Source organism: Malania oleifera, chromosome 3 (assembly GCF_029873635.1).
Source record: "Malania oleifera isolate guangnan ecotype guangnan chromosome 3, ASM2987363v1, whole genome shotgun sequence".
Taxonomy (NCBI): Eukaryota; Viridiplantae; Streptophyta; class Magnoliopsida; order Santalales; family Ximeniaceae; genus Malania; species Malania oleifera.
This window is the reverse complement of record NC_080419.1, coordinates 110,047,136-110,066,424: the sequence shown is the minus strand read 5'-3', so window position 1 is coordinate 110,066,424 and position 19,289 is coordinate 110,047,136. Positions and strand designations below refer to the sequence as shown.

At 38.4% G+C, this 19,289-nt stretch overlaps 1 protein-coding gene across 4 annotated transcripts in view; it reads right to left on the bottom strand.

Moving 5' to 3' along the window:
- LOC131152226 (protein KAKU4) overlaps nucleotides 1-19,289 on the bottom strand; it is a 75,426-nt gene that overhangs the window by 43,414 nt on the left and 12,723 nt on the right. The window lies entirely within an intron of this gene.

Sequence of the window (19,289 nt, the reverse complement as noted above, 5' to 3'; positions counted from 1 at the left end):
GATATAGTGATATTCAAGATGTTGATCTGTTTTTTACTACTTTGTTGAATTTCATCTTAGTTGTTGTTAAAGCTTGATATACATTGTTGGCCCACAACCTAATAGCTTAAGATTTTAGGTGAAGTGGTAATCTAACGTGGTGCCAGAGCTGGTTACCAGGAGGTCTTGGGTTCTCTAGCCTTGCTGCCCGCATTTAATGTGTGGTGTTTAAAAAAAATATTGTGTTCCCTATCATGGGTGTTCTTTATCATGTGTTCATCTCTCCACGTGATGTCGGGCTGCACGTGCGGAGGAATGTTTAAGTTTGATATACATTGTTGGCCCACAAACTAATAGCTTAAACTTTTAGGTAAAGTGGTAATCTAACAGTCATCATTATGATGATAGATAGATATCTTTGCTTCTCAACTTTTTCCCAGCCCATTGAAAACATTTGTTTATCATACATATATTACTAACCAACTTATTGAAATGATTGGATGAACAATTTAAAGGAGCTACAAATGTTCCATGTTCTCCAACTAGATGCAGAGGAGCAGCCAAACATGACGATTTTTTTAATAAGGATTAAAATGTACCAAAGGCCATCATAGAAGTAACAATCCAAGATCAAACAAAAAAATTGGTCCAGGATAAAAGGTCTGGACTCTGGATACAGAGGTCAGGTGTCCAAAAAGAAAACAACATCTAGGAGCTGGTTTTTCAACTTTTTAGTAGGTGAGTCAATCAAACTAAATGCCTTTGTCATTTCTTTCACTCTATTTGCACCAGAACTGGCATAGGAATCGGCCCCACAATTTTCCACAGACTATCCTCAGATACCCAGCACAGGAGTGGGGATTGGACACAATTGACCATAACACCATGGACTCCAAAACACTGCCACACACAGCGCCACAGATCTTGACGCACCTTGCAATGGAGGAGAAGAGGAATCAGAGTCCACAAATTCTTCTTCTCTCCAGGAATATTCTCACTGACGCAGCATTGCAGCAGGGAATGGACACCATTGGATAAATCCAAAGGATTCCAAACCACTGTAATAAAGAAAAACTACAGATCCTGTGCCACTTGGAAATGAAAGAGAAGATGATTTGGCAAACTCTGTTCACTCTGCAACGAAGCACGAAGGGGCTAGTATCAACCCCCTCCCCAAACCACACACACACCAAAAAATAAAGGTTGTCCCTACTAACAATAGCTTCTGAGGCAGCTTCTCAGCAAGGAAACCAAGGGCTTGTTTACTTGTGACAAATAATTTTATTTTCACTTCTGGTTTCCAAAAAATTCACAAAAATACCACCTTGTTTTCCAGTTTTCCAACATTTGTATACGAAAGCTGAAAAATGACTTTTTATTGTTTTCCAGCTTTTCTATACAAATGTCGGGAAGCTGTAATGCAAGGTGCCATTTTTGTAAAAAAAATTTATAAACAAAGAATTATATTAGAAGAGAATACACAACAAAAGAAAAAGAAAAATAAAACAAGGAGAATGAGAAATCCTCCTTTTACAAAAAGAAAACCAGCTACAAGCTCACAGAAAAACAAACAAAAACTCAATTCAGCAGAGCCAACCAATCCCCCTGTAAGCTCCAGAGAAACATCTTGAAAGAAACCACTTGCCAACACCCACAGCGCACAAGCTAAATCACTCTACTCCAAATCAAATTGTTATTAGTAGCCACAACCTTGAAGATTCTAGCATTTCTCTCACACCAAATAATAGCCAAGACAGTGCACTGCCACAAATCTTTCCTATCCTTTTCCATGGCAAACCCCCAAAACAAAATTTGTACAAACAGCCTTCAATGTGGAGGGGCAAGCTCAGTTTCCACCAAAGACACCAAAATATTTATTCCAAACAGCCAAAGTGAAGGGGCCATGAAGAAACAAAGGTGAGCAAGTCGACCCACTCCTCAAACAAAGCACAAACATTAGGCAACAAGGCCTTAGTTGGTCTTCTCTTCTAAAGCAAGTCATTTATTAGTTCTTTGGAAAACTAAAATTGAAAAATGAAAATTTTTCTCCACAAATAAACAAAAATTGAAAAATGAAACACCCTAGCCTCCCTCTTCAATAGGAGATCGTAGAAGGATTAATAGAAAAAACACCATTCTTGCCATGCCCTATTTAATAACATTCTCTCAGAACCTGTCAGGCTTGGATCTGTAGAGGATATCCAGGAGATTTTCCACATTCCTGATTTCCCAGAAATTGTACAAGAAACAAAATTAGAATGAGTAGATGAGGATATTATTAGGGAAATCTGGCCAGATAGAGGAAAAGATTAGGCTATTCTATATTTCTATCTTCAAGAGGGGCATGTGGTGGTATTTTGATGCTTTCAAGCACTCAGGTGGTAAATAGGGTGGATTGAATCAGTGTATTTTTTCCTCGTCAGTTTGTGGCGGGGTTTGGGGGTACAATGTGGCTTACTTCTGCTTATGGACCTTCTAGACCTACCTTAAAATAACAATTTTGGGAGGGATTGGGAGCTGTCTATGGTTTGTGTTATCTTAATGGTGATTGGGGGTGACTAATTTAATTATATTTCCATCAAGAAAAAAAAGGTGGTCACAGTTTTTCTTCTAGCCTTTTTGTTAACTGCATTAGGGAGCATGGTTTGAGAGATACTCCATTGCAAAATACTTCGTTTACTTGATTAGTGCTTTGGTCATGATGGTTTTTTTTTTGTGATGTAGAGGGAGGGGGGGGTTGGATATCAGAGTTAGAAAGGTTAGATGGCGCCTACACCCTTTCATTTCGAGAATATGTGGATGAATCGTCATGTTTTTTGTAATTTAGTTAAGGAGACTTGGAGTAATCGTGACACTGTTGGGCGGGAAGGTATTATGAAAGAGAAAGCTAAAAGGGATTTAAAAGGTCTTTCAAGTGAAAAGAGAACAATATACAAGTCAGTTTTTTAAAATGATGATCAATACCGAGCTGAAACCGAATTTCCCAAAAAATGTGGTCTGTTTAATGTTTGGTCTATAAACCAGTTTTCTAGGCTTCTTAAAATGCCAACATTTCTGGAAATTATAAACAAAGAAACAAGCTTAAAATCTTAACCCTGAGCCTATTCCTTCAAGCTAGCTAATCCACTTTGAGCAGGTCTTAACAAGGGCCCAAAAGACTCAAGGGAAGAGAATACGGAAGGGTGAAATGGGACAATGGGCTTTTATAGATTAGAAGGCTGAGATTCTCGAACATTCCCAATGTGGGATATGAATTTTCCCAGGCAAGTGAGTGACTCGGTATCTCACTTCGATATCTCCCCAACAAGAACTCCCCCACATTAGAAGTTGGAAGAGGTATTGGGTCTCCCCTCTTTCAATATAAACCCCTGTTCTCCCTTATTAGTTTTAATATGTTATAAAGAATATAATCTAAATTCGTGGCTAGTATACCAGCCAAACTCACCTCATAAGACTAATTTAAATGAAAATATAACCAATTTACAAGATGACTCAAATAAAATATTTACTAGACATATAAAGTTGATAAAGTAATAACAACTTTCTTGTTTAATAAATATACATGTATTGGTTTTCAGTTCGGTTTAACCAAAAAATCAGAACTGAAACTGAAAACTGATTTTGCAAAATAAATAAATAAATTTAAAAAAAAAAATCAAAAACTCTTAACACTGAAGCTTAGATCAAAATCCAGTTTCCGGCTGGCATCTGGTTTTTCGGTAAACATTGTACAGCCCCATTGGCAAGTAAGTTTGAAGAATTCATTAAAGAATGTGTTGTTGAAGGAGATTAGGAGTTGGAGATTAAAAATAAAAAATAAAAAATAAAAAACGTAAGTTTAAATGGGTAAAGGAGGATTGTAGCTAAAAGATTTTTCATAAGGTGGTAAATGGGCAAATGAGGCATAATTACATTAGAGGAATGGAGTTGAGAAATGGAGAAATAATGATTGATGCTAGGTTCATGGCTCTGCAGAAGCTACTGATTTCTTTAAAAAATTGTTTACTAGGTAAGATTAGTAACACCAATGATTAAGGGGTTGGAGTAGAATCCTATTTCGGGCACACAGATGCTCCTAACACAGATATTGGCACAAAGAAGACATACTCCATGAATAAATAATGCAAAACCAAATAAGAAAAGTCAAGATGTAAAAGATTTACAATAGAGTCCAAGAATTTATAATTTGGTTCAAACTTATGTAAATTAAATAAGACAAGCAAATCCAGAATGATCAGAAAGGTAGTATACAAAACAGCCCGATACCTCTATTGGTACCCAGAATGGGAGAACAAAAGTGATACAACTCTAGAAATTAAAAAGAACTGGAATGAGACAACACTCAGTGAATGGAGAATATAGAGTTACAAGAGCCATGCTATTTTACAAAATATAATCGTGAAATAGTTTGTCATTCCAGGAATCAAAGTGCCTTCATCGTAAACAAAATACAGATGTATCATAAACATATTTGTCAACACATTTATTCTTCCAGCGAGGATGAGCGAGGATGAGAGAGTGTGAGAGAGGGATTCCACAGGCATATTTACATCTAAATCTTTTCTATCTCATCTTTTGAAACCCCTAGCCTCACCCTTTTCCTCGGAATCCCTTATTTTGGAGGGCTAAGGAGCCAAGATTCAGGCTTTTGTATGGACCGTGATCCTGGAAAAGATCAACACGCATGATATACATTAGAGAAGAAGACCCTATATGGGTCTTACTCCTGATATGTGCTTCATGTGTCATGAAAATAATGAGTTAAGTGCCCATCTCTTTGTGCATTGCAAGTTGGCATCGCAGCTTTTGAACACTCTTTTCTCTCTGGCAAAGGAAGAGTGGGTGGCTCCAGGAAAGGTGAAAGACTTGCTTTTAGTTAATTTCGGGGGTTTTGGAAAGAATAGCAATGGCAAAGCTCTATGGTGTGCAGCTGTTTTTTCGATCCTTTGGACTGTGTTGATTGAAAGGAATGCCTAGGATTATCAAAAGTCAATCTACATGCTCACAGATTTTGTGGGATAGGGCAATCTTCCTTGCCTCCTTGTGGGTGCAATCTTTGGGTTTCTTTAAGCATCCTCCAATGTCAGACCTTACTAGAGAAGAGATTGGAAGGCAGCACTCTTGCAATAAAGTTTTGGGTTGTATTTTGTTCTCTTTCTTTGGTAATTTCAGCTGTCTTCTGGTTTTTCCAGGTTTTGTATTTGGTTGAGGACTCCTGCCCTCCAATCGTGTACTACACTTCTCAGGTTTAATAAAGCAGTCTTCTTTTTCTATCAAAATACACACACACACACACACATATATATATATATTCAACATCATATATATAAATAATAGTCTTGTCAGGGGGAGAGAGGGAGACAACTGGAGAGAGATGACAGCACAGTCCTCCCATCCGAGAAGCTCACCAAAGAAGATTGACAGTGGCTCTTTGTTGAAGTGATGGAGTACTTGTTGAAGGGAGGAGTCTTCATCGAAGGGAGGAGTCTTCAATCATTCAATTCATCATTGACAGAAGCACGAACAAAAGGGCATTTCTACCCAATTTGCAATTCTTTTCATTATTTTTACATTGTTCGAACAAGTTAATTGATGGTCCCAAAATGTGTGTGCCTTAGAAGCATAAAATAATGCTTTCCTCAGTTGAGGCGTACACCCCAACTCAGCAGGACTTCCGCCTTTTGGACAACACGTCAGTGTGTTTTACCCTCAAAATGCCCCAAGGCACCTCATAAACACCTTTAAGAACACTGATCCAAACACCAACCCCATTTGAAGCACTCACCTCTAGGAGAACCAGTCTCCTATAAAACTGCCGTGCTTAGTTTTTTGGATAAAATAAGATAATATTATTAAAAACCGAGAAGCAGAATACAGGATCAGGAGGACAAGGAGTCCTCCCAATATATCTAGAGTGCAGAAAAGCAATAAATACACCAAGGAAAAAATAATTCAAGTAATAATTACAAAAACTTCCTTCCAATCTCTTATGAGGTTAGACAGCGATAATCCTCAAAAAAAATCCAAAGGCATGCACCCAAATGGAAGCAAAAAAGGTCACTCTCCCCATAATAGTCGTGAGCATACTGAGAGACCTTTAAAAATCCTAGCATTCCTCTCAATCCACAAGGTCCAAATGATGTTGAAAACAGCCGCGCTCCAAAGAGCTCCAACATTTCTATTCTTTCCCAAACCCCTATATTTAATCAAATAATTCTCCCACCTTTCCCCGTGCCACCCGCTCTTCCCCCAAAATGAAAAAGGGCATTCCAAAGCTCAATTCCACCCTGCAATGCACGATTTTGTTTTGTTGCTTTCACAACACATGATGCACATGTCAGGACTGAAAGCCTTGTAGGGCCTTGTCCTCTTAAGTGAACCATGTATGTTAATCCTTTCCAACATCGCAGTCCAGACATTGGCCAGAACCTTCCCAGGCACCTTAGCGCTTCAAAGAATGCAGTTAAAAGGTAAAAGGTTAGGAAAAGCGGATTTCAAAAGGAATGAGAGAAAGGATTTAGAAGTGAATGTCGGATTTCTAGAGAATAAATTAGGAAATTCTATTTTTTTAAATATGAAATTACTATTTCAGTTTCTAGTAGTTTCAGTTTCATGTTTTCTAGCCTAGAGATCTGCTGATTTTGTGGTGATTTGATTTGCTGATTTTGTGGTCTTCCTAATTTGGTGGCCTTCCTCTACTATTTATCTTGTGATTGTGTCTCTTGAAATTCAATAAGAATGGTTATTCTTCTTCTAAAAAAACCATCAGGGTACAGAGCCTTGTGCTCTTTTCTTCTGATGATGTCGTATAAGTTGGCGATGACCGGCGCCCAAAGAAATCCTACCATTCCACCCAATCCTCCCAAGTCTGTATCTGCTGATTACTATTCCCAGAATTCAGCCCTTTATCTCACGGTTACAAAACTCAATGGGCATAAGAAACCATGGTGCGAGCATTGCAAAAAACCGTGGCATATGAAGGAGACGTGTTGGAAGCTTCATGGCAAACCAGCAAATTGGAAGCCAAAATCCAAACGTGACAGTCACGCCTACCCCACTGCTGAAAATACTCAAGAGCCTTCTACCAACTCGGATGCAGTCATTTTTACCAAGAAGCAATTAGAGCACATGTACAAATTGTTTCAATCTCCAAAACTGTCCTTAACTCCATCTTGTTCTTCGTTACAGAACGGTAACTCTCTTTCCAATGTGTTTTAAGGTGTTATTCCTAATTCTGTTCTTTCTTGGATAACTGATTCTGGCGCAACTGATCATATGATTGGTTGCTCCAAATTGTTCTCATCCTATAGTCTGTGTGCAGGCAATAAAAAGGTCAAAATTACAGATGGTTCACTCTCGGTAATTGCCAGGACAGGAACTATCAAACTCACTTCGGTTTTAACTCTCCATGATGTGCTCCACGTTTGAAATTTGTATTGCAATTTGTTGTCCATATGTAAAATTACCTCTGATCATCAATGTCAAGCTAATTTCTACTCTTCTTATTGTGAGTTTCAGGAATTGACCAAGGGGAGGATGATTGGCAGTGCTAAGGAAAAAGAGGGACTCTATTATTTTGACAATGGACCTAACTCGAGTAGACAATGTCAAAGTACTTGCTTAAATTCTGTTTCTGTTTTCAAAGATAATGATATCATGTTATGGCATTATAGGTTAGGCCATCCTAGTTTTCAATATTTAAAATACTTGTTTCCCAATTTATTTCGGAAAAAGTCCATCTTCTTTTCAATGTGAAGTTTGTCAGTTTTCTAATCATCATTGTGCATCCTTTTCCACCCTACCCTACAAACCAACTACACCATTTACTGTGATTCATAGTGATATCTGGCGCCCATGTAGAACATCTATGTATTCTAGCAAAAAATGTTTGTGACCTTTATTGATGATCACACGAGATTAAGTTGGGTTTATTTGATAAAGGAAAAATATGAAGTGGAAACAATTTTCAAAACATTTTACACCATGGTACAAACACAATTTCAAAAAAAATATTCAACTATTGCGGAGTGATAATGGTCGAGAATATTTCAAAAACATTTTGAGCCAATTTTTTCTTGAAAAAGGAATTGTTCAAGAAAGCTCTTGTGTTGACACTCCGCAACAGAATGGTCTGGCTGAAAGAAAAAATAAACACTTATTGGAAGTGCTCGGGCATCGCTTTTTACCAATCAGGTACCCATTTATCTTTGGGATGAAGCCGTTCTTACTACTACATATCTCATAAATAGAACGCTTAATAAGGTTTTAAGCTTTGAAACACCTTTTGATGTTTTTCATAAGTTTTATCCAACAAATCGGCTGTCTTCTTCTTTACCACTAAAGATATTTGGTTATACCGCTTTTGTTCATATTCATAGTCATAATCAAGGAAAACTTAAATCCCAAGCCACAAAATGTGTGTTTGTTGGTTATGCCCCCACTCAAAAGGGGTATAAATGTTTTGAACCAATTTCCAAAAAAATGTTTGTTACCATGGATGTTACATTCTTTGAATTACATCCCTATTTTACGCCTCATCTTCAGGGGGGGAACCAAAACAAAGATTCGGCTGTGTTTCATGATTTTTTCCAAAATAAAGACTCACAAAATTATCCTTCTCCAACTTTGATTATTCAACCTGAAAACCCTTTGATTATTCAACCTGAAACCCAAGCTTTACTATACCAGCAGAAAGTGAGTCGACTTTTTTTAGATACTGAAAAGGCAGGCCTTCCTACAATGTCATCTCATGGTGTTCATGACCCTATAATGACTAACAAAGGAGAAACGAAAAAAAAAAAAAAAAATCACTACGGTGGTACCATTTGACATTGTCTACTCGCGACAGAGGGCAACTCGAAAGAAAGAGTCTTCCAATCCTTTACACTTCCGTAAACCCTCCAGATAGTGTCCTCACCGAGCCTTTACCTCATCTTCATTCCATTTCATCTTCGGGTTTTGAGTCCTCTAGTTTTGAACTCAAGTCTGGTTCCAATCCTAAGTTCAATGATCCTGAACTTCCCATTCCTGTCCGAAAGGGTGTGAGGTCTTGCACCCAACATCCATTGTCCAATTATGTGTCATATGAAAATCTCTCACCTGTTTTTCGTGTTTTACCTCACAATTGTCTTGTATAGAGATTCATAATACTGTGTAGGATGCTCTGAAAGTTCCTAAGTGGAAGAAGGCTGTCTTCGAGGAGATGAAAGCTCTTGAAAAAAATGGCACGTGGGAGTTAGTTGATCTACCAAGAGGAAAGACAACTGTAGGGTGCAAATGGGTGTTTACAGGCAAGTATAAATCTGATGGTTCTCTAGAATGGTATAAAGCTCGATTGGTCACCAAGGGATTCACTCATACCTATGGCATTGATTACATGGAGACATTCGCCCCAGTCGCAAAGCTAAACTCTGTAAGAGTTCTTTTGTCATTTGCAACTAATCGTGACTGGCCCCTGTAACAGTTGGACGTAAAAAATGCATTTCTTAATGGAGACCTAGAGGAAGAAGTGTACATGGATGCACCTCTGGGATTTGGTGAAAAGTGTGGCACAAAGGTGTGTAAACTGAAGAAGTCTTTATATGGGTTAAAATAGTCACCAAGAGTCGGGTTTCAAAAATTCACTCAGTTTGTTAAAAGTCAGGAGTATACTCAAGGGCAAGGTGATCATACGATGTTTATAAGACATTCACAGGATGAGAAGATAGCAATACTGATTGTGAATGTAGACGATATAATTCTCACTGGAGATGATGTACTTGAGATGAACCGATTGAAGACTTCCCTCTCATCAACATTTGAGATCAAGGACTTCGGATCTCTGAGGTATTTCCTTGGAATGGAGGTTGCTCGGTCGAAGAAAGGGATTGCTGTCTCCCAACGGAAGTATGTCCTTGACCTTCTTAAGGAGACTGGGATGAGCGGTTGTAGCCCAGAAGACACTCCAATAGATCCCAATCAGAAACTTGGCGATGACAAGGAAGGAGATCAAGTGAATACAACTCGATATCAAAAGTTAGTGGGAAAGTTAATTTACTTATCACATACATGGCCCGATATTGTTTTTGCTGTGAGTTTGGTAAACCAGTTTATGCATTCACCCTACAAGAAACATCTTGAATTAGTTTATTGGATTCTCAGATACTTGAAAAGTACACCAGGCAAGGGTTTGCTCTTCCGGAAGACCACACAATAGAACATAAAGGCATACACTGATGCAGATTGACCAAGCTCAGTTATTGACAGGAGACCCATGTTAGGATACTGTACTTATGTCTAGGGAAATATGGTCACATGGCAAAGCAAGAAACAGAATGGGGTTGCAAGGAGCAGTGCCGAGGCAAAATATAGGGCTATGGCTAACAGAGTTTGTGAGATGCTATGGCTAAAGAGAATTCTTGAAGAGTTGCGGATACCGGTGAACATGCCAATGAAGTTGTATTGTGACAGCAAAGCTGCCATAAGTATTGCTCAAAATTCAGTACAACAAGACCGCATGAAGCATGTAGAGATTGACAAACACTTCATAAAAGAAAGGATTGATAGTGGAGTAGTTTGCATGCCTTTTGTTCCTACTACTCAACAAATAGTTGTTATCTTCACCAAAGGACTTTTCAGACCTAGTTTTGAGCTCTTTGTAAGCAAGTTGAGCATGATAGATATCCACGCTCCAACTTGAGGGGGTGTCGGATTTCTAGGGAATAAATTATCTATTTTTTTAAATCTGGAATTACTATTTCAATTTCTAGTAGTTTCAGTTACCTATTTACTAGCTTAGAGATCTGCTGATTTGATTTGCTGATTTTGTGATGATTTGATTTGCTGATTTTGTGGCCTTCCTAATTAGGTGGCCTTCCTCTACTATTTATCTTGCAATCGTGTCTCTTGAAATTCAATAAGAATGGTTATTCTTCTTCTAAAAAATCCTTCAGAGAACATACCCGATGAATCACCCTCCCAAGCACTCTAATCCTCAGTAATGGAGGAAAAATGCCAGTCCAACAAAGGAAGGATAGCGAGCTCATCAATCCTTCTTTGAGATTCCTAAAAAAATTGAAATACCAAGAAGAAGAACCCCCCTCAAAAGAAATGAAGGAACTGATGAGGGCATTATGTAGCAATGAAGCTCAAATACTTTTTTTTTTTTTTGTGGATAACAAAAGATATCATTAATAGAAAGAAAATTTACAAGAGCGACAATGATAAATCTACCGAGACAAACTGAGACTCTCCAAGACTAAACAAGAACATAAAAAATGCCAAAGAAAAAATCATCTAGTCAACGTGTTCCTCCAATCTCTTTGCAACTCCTAAAAGCTTGCCTTTTTAAAAAAACTATACCCAACACATCACACAAAGGCCAAATATTTTTTTTTTTTCCCCAAACCAACATCTGATTCAATTTTTTCCTAGAAAATGTCCTAGTATACGTCCCATCCATAAACCCCATAGTACGGAGAATAAGCCTCACTTTTCCATAAAGTTGCCCTGTCCTTTCTTCTGCCAAAACCTGCAAAGGATATTTCTAAAAGGTCTTTGACTGAGAGAGGACAACCCCAGCTTTCCCCCAAAACACCAAAAAGCATATTCCAAATACTCCAAGAAAATTCACATTTCAAAGGGAGGTGAGAAGTTGTCTTAGAGTTCTTGTAACAAAGCACACATACATCAAGAGAGAGAGCTTTTCATAGGTCTCCTAATTTGCAACAAATTATTGTTATTTATCTTATTAAGCACAACCAACCAAGAGAAAGCCATTATTTTAGGGGGGAACCTTAGCCTTCCAAATAGTGGAGTATAGCGAGAATAAAGAGTTGAAATTCTTGTAACAAAGCACACATACATCAGGAGGGAAAGCCTTCATAGGTCGTTTAATTTGCAACAAGTAATTGGTGTTTATCATAATAAGCACAACCAACCAAGAGAAAGCCTTTCTTTTAGGGGGAACCTTACCCTTCCAAATAGTGGAGTATAGCGAAAAAAAAAAAAAGAGTTGGAACGAATCAAAATTTCAAAAAAAATATATATTTGCAAGAAAACATACCTAACTAGTCCAAAGACCAAGAACAAACATTCCTCCTCAAAGATAGATTACTCCCACTCCATAAAGATAAGAAAGATGACAACTCCACCATCGGTCTTCTATCGTTTAGAGGTCTACTAAAATGAAGATCCCACGACACCAAAGGACTACTCAATTCGCCAACAAAGAAAGAAATGCCTTTATTTTGTTCAGAACTAAGATGAAATAGACGAGGGAAAGAAGTAGAAAATGGTTCATTTCCTAGCAAAGGGTCCTTCCAAAAACGAATATGGGAACCCTCCCCACCTCAAGTTTAGTGTGAGGGATGAAAGAAGGATGAATATGAGAAATGGATCTCCACAGACTCCCCGAAGAGCATCTTAAATTAACATTGGTATCCCACCCATTTTCATCCAACCCAAACCTACTTCTTAATACTTTATGCCAGAGGGATGATTCTTCTAGAGGGGAACATCATAGCCATTTAGCTAGAAGAGCAATGTTTTTAGGCACCAACTTGGCAAGACCCAAACCCCCCTCCTTTTTAGATCAACAAACCTCATTCCAACTCACTAAATGGCTCCTATGACTTCCCCCGTCAGACCACAAAAACTCTCTCATGATCCTCTCAAGCTTGCTAGCAATCCCCGCCAGAATCTTGAAGACAAACAAGAAATATAACGGGATGCTAGCAAGACAAGCCTGAATCAAAGTAATTCTACCCCCAAGAGAAAAGAGGGCTCTTTTCCAAGTTCCAACCATCTAATCTCTTTGTCACCCTTTCCACTACCAAATTCCAAAATATGTAGCCTTAGGGTTACCCCCCAAAGGGACACCTAAGTATGTCAAAGGCCAATCCAAAATACCACACCCCACTTTGTTCACCCACTCCCTAACACGCTCAACTAGCACATTCATAGCCACTAAATCACTCTTCCCCATATTGATTTTAAGCCCAAAAACCATCTCAAAAAATATGAAGAATACCCAAAAAACACCTAAAAGAGAGACTATGATCGCCTACAAAGAAAATGGTGTCATCATCGAACTAGAGATGTGAACCACCACCCCCTCTCTCCCCACTTCCAGCCCTCTAACCAAACCCCTTTCCACCACCCTATCCAACATCCTACTCAAAACATTTACTACAAAAACAAACAAAAAAGGGGATAAAGGGTCTCCTCGTCCAAAACCCCTCAAAGGACCAAACCAAGATTTAGGCTCAGCATTCACAATTACCGAAAACCACATATTAGACAAACAAACCTTGATCCAACAACACTAACGCACATCAAAACCTTTTTTTGTACAAACTCTATCCAAAAAAACTCCAACTCACTCAATCATAGGCTCTCTCAAAATCTAGTTTAAAGACAAACCCCCTCTCCTTATTCCTATGAATATCCTCCACCACCTCATTGGCAACTAAAATAGCATCCACAATCTGCCTTCCCCCAACGAATGCGCTTTCAGCACTAGAGATGGTATCATCAAACACCACACTCATCCTATTAGCTAAAACTTCAGCAATAATCATATACACACTAGAAACAAGGCTAATAGGTCTAAAATCCTCCACTTTAATAGAATTAGATTTCTTTGGAACCAAGGCTATAAAGGAGGAATTAATACTCTTACTAAGGACTCCGTCATCAAAGAACTCGCTAAAATTTTCAACAAATCCTCTTTTACTATGTCCCAACAATCTTGAAAAAAAGCAATGTTAAAACCATCTAGGCCTAGAGCCTTATCCCTATCCATCTCGAAAACCACCCCCCTAACTTCCTTCTCATCAAAAGATCTCTCTAACCAACACTTTTGATCAACAGATATAGAGTTCCAATCTAATCCCTCTATCATCAGCCTACAATGATCCTCCTCCGAATACGAGTTCAGAAAGAAATTGATAACAAAATCAACATGACCTTGATTATTAGAAACTATCCCATCCCCCACATCAAACTCCCTAATCAAATTCTTGCTTCTTTTCCCATTAGCTAGTATACAACAGAAAGAAAAGTTGCAATCACCATCCTTAACCATTTGAATTTGGTCTTTTGTCTCCAACTCCTCATTTCCTAAAATATCACCTCTTCTAGCTTGTTTTTCAGAGAAACTCTCCTAATCTCCTCACTTTTGTAATATCACAATCTTGCTCCTTCCTATCCAGTGAAGTTACTTGGCTCAAGATGCTAGAATTTCTAAATCTAATGTTACCAAACACCTCCCTATTCCAAGCTTTCAACTTCTCCTTCAGGCAATTCAACTATCTCATGAAACACAAACCACCTCAACCCCTTTCCAAATCCTCTCCCCAAGATTCCCTTACCAAAGGCTTGAAGGCAGCACGATCCAGCCACATATTCTCAAATCAAAAAGATGTAGGACCCCAAGCCACCTTGCTAGATTCCAACAGATTTGGAAAATGGTCAAACGTAGTCCTAGGAAGAACACAATGAGAAAGATTAGGAAATTCATCCACCCACTCGCTGCAACACAAAAACCTATAAAGCCTTCTAGCCACCGCTCTAGCCCCCTCGACAGACCAAGTAAACATAGCATTCCCCAAGGGAGTATCTCTTAAACCCACAATCCCTAATAAACAAATCAAAATTCTGCATGCTGGTTGTTACTCTACCACCCTCTTCTTCTCACTAGAAAATCTTACTACATTAAAATCACCTCCCACAATCCACCTAGGGGAGTAAAAGCCAAGAACATTATACAACTCCTCCTAGAAAGGACTCCTAAGAGTCAGTCTAGTAGGCCCATACACAGAGGGAACCCACCATTGACCCCTCCCTTGCACTTCGAATAACAAAGAAAGGGAGAAACCCACCATTGACCCCTCCCTTGCACTTTGAATAACAAAGAAAGGGAGAAAAAACCAAAGCAAGCATCCAAACTTGGAAATATTTTGGGAATCCCACATACCTAGGGTGCCTCAAGAAGCACCGCGAGCACCACGCGAGGGGTAAGAACTCCCACTCCCTACTTCACCCCTACCCCAATAATCTCATAACAAACACCCCCACCCCCCCCAAAAAAAAAAAAATCAACCTCTTCCAATTTAGTCTCCTGTATAAGGGCAATATCCAGAGTATTTGTCCAAGACTTCTCTTCCTAAACCCCCTAGTCCTCTTATATTCCACCTTACAAGCTTCATAGTTTTAGTCACTCACCCCCCTTGCCAATCCCTTTACTGCACTTATAAATTATAATTAATAGAAGAAACCAAGTTTTTAAGCTTTCTCGACTTTCTTTTTTCCTTCTTTCATAAGTCCTAGGAAAAAGGATCACCTTCATCGGGTTTCCAACATGATCTAGAAGCTCCAACACTAGATCCCCTTAGAGTTTAAGTGCATCTATAATGTCTATCTCACCACCCTCACAACTAAACCCACAACCCTTAAGGCATATATTTTCCGAAGAAAGAATGGGTTGGGTAGGAATAGTAGAAACCCACGCTCACAATTTTCCCCAGCAACACAAGAAGGATTATAGAATTATCCATAGGAGAACAAATGAACCCAAGGCCGGTATTAGAATGCATAGGCCCCTCAAAGTTGTAATTTAAGACTCTTCCCCCTCATTTTCTTTACTATAACTTTCCAACCAACCCAAATAGATAATAATATTCTCTGTTTCCTGAGGATTAGCCTCTTGCCTTATGATTTCTCAACCACTCCTTTCCTAGCATCCCGGAATCTTTGGTTTATCAAAAGCTTTCAACTGAGAAGAGCCCATACACACATCCTCAAATTTCTGAATCTGTTCCAAAAGCAAACCATTATTATCCTCTAACCAGTCTTCCAATTCAATATCAAAGTCCTGCAAAATATACCTTTCTTTTTAACCACTTCTTCAATATCTGAGGATTCAGCATTGTGTGTTGCTATCCTCTTTCCTTGAAATGTGAGGTCAATAGCAGGTTTTACTTTTTCTTGTAATGCTATCTAAATCCCTCATCGTTGGCAGATTGACTAAAATGTTCCAACTTGTCGATCACTTATGCCTTCAGCAAGTTAGAATCATGTTTACATCCTAGATTCTTCCTCGAACTAGATTTTTCCTTCTCCTCCCACCCTAGGCCCACTAATCCAACCTACTTAGAATTTTTGGGCCTGCAGGGAAAACAGGCTTCAATACAAGGCCTCCTGGCCCACAGCAAGTAACGTAAAGTTGTTTATCCGCTTTCACAATTTTCGGCCTTCTGATCGAACCAATTATTTTAGGCGGACAGCTTTCACCTCTCCCCTAATTTTTCTCTTTCCAAAACCAGAGTCTTACCTTTCCCAATTGTTCGGCAGGATTCACCGAAGTAATTACTAATATGATCATCCTTAACTCCATGTTTTATGACCTCTGCACATCTTAGCTCGTCATGTAATCCCTTAAGTGTCGTAGCCATTACATTTCTTCGCGCTATATCTGTTGAACTGCACTGCAGTATTCTGAAATTCCCAGGGGGTTTTCTCTGCCTATTGAGAAGGATTTTGGCATCATGGAAACTCCCAAGCTGACTAGTAAGTGGGAGGATGAATTTTCCAGCCTTTCCCAAATTGTACTTCCTAGGACTACTTCCAATTGCTTCCCTATTTTGTTGGAGTCTCTTATGAGTTCCTACCCTTTTCAAGTTTGAGAACATGTGGATGAACCATGCAACATTTAAGCCTTTATTTAGGGATTCTTCGAAAAAGGAAGTGGAGAGAGGCAAGGAAGGCTTTAGATTCATGAGGAAATTAAAACTATTGGAGAAATTGAAATCATGGAACTAGGTCTTTGAAGACGTTAGAATTAGAAACTCTAGTCTTTTAAGTGAGTGGGTGGATTTGGATAGAAAGGAGGAGGTTATTCTATTGAAAAATTAGGAGGCTAGATGAGTCTCAATTTAAAATGAGTTGGAAAGGGTAATTTTTCAAGAAATTAAGAGTTGGGCTAAAGACCAAATTCAAATGGGTGAAAGATGGTGATTGTAAGTTTGTAATTCCTCTTTTTTCCACAGGTTAGCCAATAGAAATTAGAGTAAAATTTTGATAAGGGAGTTGGACATGGAAGATGGGAGTTGCATCTATGATTACTAATTTATTTTGTTGTTTATATTCAGAGGAGATCCATAATAGATCAATGATTGAGGGTTTATTAGGGATTCTATCTCCAATGATCAAATGCACCGGTTAGAGAGACATTTTGATGAGGGTCAAAATGATTTTAACATGACTTTCTTTCAAGATTGTTGGGAGATCGTTAAAGGTGATTTTTTTGCCTTCGATAAGTAAACGAAACCTTAAGGGTGATTTGTTGGAAATTTTCACTGATTGCTATGGGAATGGGATTTTGAACAAGAGTATCAATTCATATTTTATACCCTTGATTCCTAGAAAAGCTAGGTCTTCCAAGATTGAAGATTTTAGACCCATTAGTCTTGTCTCTAGTGTGTATAAGATTATCACTACTGTATTAGCTAATAGGTTGAGTGTGGTGCTTAATGATTCTATTTCAAGTGCCTAGAGTGCATTTGTGAAGGGGGGGGAGGAGAAAAATAGTGGATGCAGTTATGGTGGCCAAAGAGGTGGTGGAGGTCATTTGCAGCGAACAAGAAAAAGGGGTTCATACTCAAAAGTAGATTTTGAGAAAGCTTATGATGAGTTAGCTAGAGATTCCTCAATAAGCTTTTCGTGGAAAAGGGTTTTGGGGAGCATTGGCGCAGGTGGATCAGGGATTGCTTGTCTAATGTGTGGTCCTCAATTATTGTAAATGGTGAACCCAAATATTGGTTTACTGCTTCAAGAAGCATTAGACAAGGAGACCTGTTATCTCCCTTTTAGCTCATCCTTGCAGCTAACATCTTAAGTAGGATAGTAGATAGGGCAGTTGAAAGAGCGCTGATTAAAGGGTTAGGTGTTGGAATGAGGGGTGGTGGTTTCTCATCTTCAATTTGTTGATGATACCATTCTCTTTGTTGATGACCATAGCCCTTCGTTTAAGAGAATTTTGGGTATTCTTCAAGTTTTTTAAAGGGTTTCTAGGGTCAAAAAAAATATAAGAAGAGTGAATTAACAGCCTTTAAATGTAGCTATTGAGGGAACTAGTGATTCGGCTGCAGATATGTGGTGTGATTTATTGGATTGGCACCTGACTTACTTGCAGTTTCCGTTGGGAAGGAAACTTAGGAGTGGCAGATTTTTGGAATTTGGAAGAAGAAAAGGTAACTAAGAGATTAGATGGTAGGAAGGGAGCCCTTTTTCCTCTTGAGGGTAGAACTACACTTAATCAGGCTTGTTTTCTAGCATTCCGCTGTATTTCTTATCTCTTTTTAAAATTCCTGGGGGACTGTTTGAGAGAATCATGAGAGATTTTTTGTTGTCTGATATGTGGAGTTGAAGAAACCATTTAGTGAGTTGGACAGAGGTTTGTAGGTCTAAAAAGGAGGGGGGGTTGGGTCTTGGTTTTGTGCGCCGCATGGTTTTAAATTGCGGTAGTGGGTAGCACAACGTAACAGTAATGAGAGTAACAGGAAGCAGGAGTAGCAAACATTACGTAACAGGAAGTGGGTGTAACGGCCGTGAATTTTTTTCAAGCACGCACAACCTTTTGCATAGTACTGTCTTTGCACGTTTTAAGCTTTTAATCCTTCTTAAAAAGAGCTTGTGTATTTTGGATCCTTTAGTTCAACTGACTGAGTTGTTTGGTAAGTGGCAAGAAATTTACATTTGTTTTAGACCACCATTGACAGAAAAATTACATGTGTGCGCGTATTTATGTTTTGTCATTGTTCTTACGTGTGATACATTCTTCTGTGTGATAAATCAATTAATAAGACAAAACACATTATACACTCCATTAATATATTAGATGCATAAGACATACACATAATACAAATATACAGCAACTAGAAAAGAAAGGAAGGTTGAACTTAAAAAATATAGAACACAAATATCAAATTGCTAATATTATCAAAATAAAATATATTCCTAACAAGTTAGTATTTTGTGTTAATTAATGCATCTTTCGTGAGTATTTAAAAATATATAAAATTTTGTATCATTATCATCCTCATTATAATCTTTTCCCCCTCTCGCTGCATAGTGCATTAAGAATGATTTATAAAGTGGGGGAAAACAAAAGTGAGAAGAAAAAGTAAAAAAATAATAATAATTTTTTATGTAACAGTCTTGTAGCGGTCACATAACAGCTGTAGCAGCTTTACGTAACGATCGCAATCCATAATGACCACTTCGGCTGTGATTTTTCTTCCCACTCTTGTAGCAGGTACATAACAGCTGTA